The sequence below is a fragment of the Spermophilus citellus genome (assembly GCF_964194105.1).
Source record: "Spermophilus citellus genome assembly, chromosome: 3".
NCBI classification, from domain to species: Eukaryota; Metazoa; Chordata; class Mammalia; order Rodentia; family Sciuridae; genus Spermophilus; species Spermophilus citellus.
This window is the reverse complement of record NC_138184.1, coordinates 2,822,355-2,825,451: the sequence shown is the minus strand read 5'-3', so window position 1 is coordinate 2,825,451 and position 3,097 is coordinate 2,822,355.

The window sequence follows — 3,097 nt, the reverse complement described above, 5'->3', positions numbered from 1 at the left end:
GGGACGGCCGCACAGGCAGCCGACCGGCGCGCACTTATTGGCCTCGACGCCACCGGAAGTCCCGCCCTCAGGCCGTCACGGGCCGGTGACTCCGTCGCTCAGGCCCACGTGCGAGGACAGAGAAGCGCGGCGACCAATGAGAAGAGGGGTAGGAGCGGAGCAAATTAACGGGATTGGGTAACGGGCGAATCCAGAGGCGTGACCCAGAGGCCTAATGGGAGGGGGCGGAGGTTACGGGAGGTGAAAGGGAAAAGGTATGAGGAGGGAAAAGGAGTCGCTACGGGAGTGAAGGGGCGGGACTTAAGGGAGAGGGGCGGAACATAGGCCGCCGCAAGAGGAGGGGCGTGAAATGTGGGACCAACCATTGGATACCACAGGAAGAAAGGCCCAATTAACGTAGGAGGCGGGTTATTGACAGCCTACCTCCCTGAGGAGGGTCTCAAAATGGTGAAGCAGGACATTGGATACCACAAGAGCCGCCTCTCGAACTAAGGAACAAGCATTGGCTACCACAGGAAGCGGGGCCTAGTAGGGCGTCTTCCATTGGCTGCCCCAGGAGACGTTCAACTCAAAACGGGGCCTAGGAGGCGGGGCCTAGGGAAGGGGCGGGCCATGTGGGATCGCCTAGGATAAACAGCCTCAAAATGCTCCGCTTATTTACTTAATCGCGAAGAGAAGTTTACCGAGCGCTTACTGCGTGCCACGGCCACAGAGTACTCAAGACTCACGTTAGTTGATTTAAAAAGTGAATGAGCCGGGCGCGGTGGCGCACGCCTGTAATCCCAGCAGCTAGGGAGGCTGAGACAGGAGGATCACAAGTTCAAAGCCAGCCTCAGCAATGGCGAGGCGCTGAGCAATTCAGTGAGAGACCTTGTCAGCCTGAGTGCCCCTGAGCTCAATCCCTAGTAAAAAAAAATAAAATAAAATACTGCGTTGCCAAGTTCCTTAACTGCTCTGTGCCTCAGTCTCCCCACCTGCGAAAAGGGACTCATAACGGTACAGATTCTACAGAGCTGTGAGGGTGGAGTGACTTCCCCAGCCCCAAGCACTACCTATGTCTAGCAATAGGTAACACTGGGTGCTTTCAATGCTGTAACCCTGGTTTCCAGGAATTCAAGTCTAGCAGGGCATTAAATGACATTTATTTACTTATTTATTGGGTACCAGGGATTGAGCTCAGGGGCACTCGACCACTGAGCCACATCCCCAGGTATGAAGATACTACCTGAATCTCAAAAAACATCACTATGCATGTGATCTAGCAGATAGTTTTTTTGTTGTTGTTGTTGTTCTGTTTTGTTTTTTGGTACCGGGATTGAACTCAGGGGCACTTGACCACTGAGCCTGTTTTGTAATTTATATGGAGACAGGGTCTCACTAAGTTGCTTAGCACCTCACCATTGCTGGGGCTGGCTTTGATCTCCTGATCCTGCTGTCTCAGCCTCCTGAGCCACTGGGATGACAGGCATGCGCCATCATGCCTGCAAACAGTTTTTGTTTGTTTGTTTTACAAAGTTACAGACAGACTTCTGCTGTGATTCAGAAAATCTATTCCTACGTGCTATGGGACTAATCATGTCCACCCACAAAGTTATGTTGAAGCTCTAAGCCCAGCAGAGGCAACTGTCTTGGAGCTAGGGCCTCAAGGAGGTGACTGGGTTAAATGAAGACACAGTGTGGGGCCAGGCCATGGACACTGGTGAAGACACTGAGGAAGCTCGGGACCTAGCTCAGTTGGTAGAGTGCTTGCCTCGCGTGCACAAGGCCCTAGGTTCAATCCCCAGCGCCACACACACACACACACACACACTCACACACACACACAGGACACTATGAGGAGGTGGCCATCCACAAGATAGCCCTCCCCAGATCCTGACCATGATCTTGGACTCCAGCCCCCTGAACTATGTCTGCCCATGTCTGTTTAAGCCACGAAGTCTATGGTATTTTGCTGTAGCATCCCTACCTAACACAATAGATATCTACCCAAGAGAAATGAAAATAAATGTGCACACAAACACCTGTATAGAATCTGGGTGTGGTGGTACCAGCCTGGGTGGAGCTCAGTGGTAGAGCACCCCTGGAGTCACTGCCTAGCCACATAATAATAAGTGTAATAAATGTACATATCATCAGATAAAAATATCTAACATGTAGTTTTTAAAAATAGTAAAAGTGTGGTGGCATATGCCTATAATACCAACAACTCGGGAGGCTGAGGCAGGAGGATCCTAAGTTCTAGGCCAGCCTCAGTAACTTGGCAAGACCCTGTCTCCAAATAAAAAAGGGCTGGGAATGTAGAACATTCCCAGGTTCAATTTCTAGTACAAAAAAAAAAAAAAAGTAAAACCATAAATTTAATGCTGTGTATTGGTGGTGGTTGGTCTGAATTCCAGGTCCCAAGCATGGGGACCAGCATGGAAGCTGCCCCTATGCAGGAGAGGGTCCTGGGCTAGACCATGGTACAGATGGAAAGACTGAGGCTGGGGGAGGGACAGGCTTTGCTCCAGGTTGTGGGAGTTTGAAGAACAGAAGCCACCTCTGCGAGTTCTGCCCCCCCTCCCCAGACCCTGCTGTTTGGACGCACACTTCTCCTCTCCCAGACCCTGAGCCAGTTCAGGCCTGGCTATATTAGGTTGAGCAGCCAGAGAAAGATGGAAAGTGGGACCTGGTTCCCCAAGAGCAAGGGGAGGCCCAAGGGACCCCTCAGCCAACCAGTGGCAGGCTGAAGTGAGAGGGAATCTCCAGCTTCTTGCCAAAACAGAGTCTGGTCAAAGCAAAGATTGGGCCAGAAATCATCACCTGAGGAGGTGACGCACCTGGTCAGGGGAGGTCAAGTGGGCAGAGGCAATGCTCCAACTCCAGACTGACACACAGACTCCCCCACCCCATCAGCTGACGTCCGGAGCACCTGCTCTGTGCTAGGGGCTTGACCTCTGCTCTCCTGTTTACCTACTGAGACCTAAACCTCCAGACCTTTAGCTCAGAAATGCTTGGTGGATACCGCACCCCCCTGGGTAACAACACACACTTATTAAGCAGTCACTGTGTGCCAGACCCTGTATGCTATGAATCTAAGGTGGTTTGCTCCCCTGTC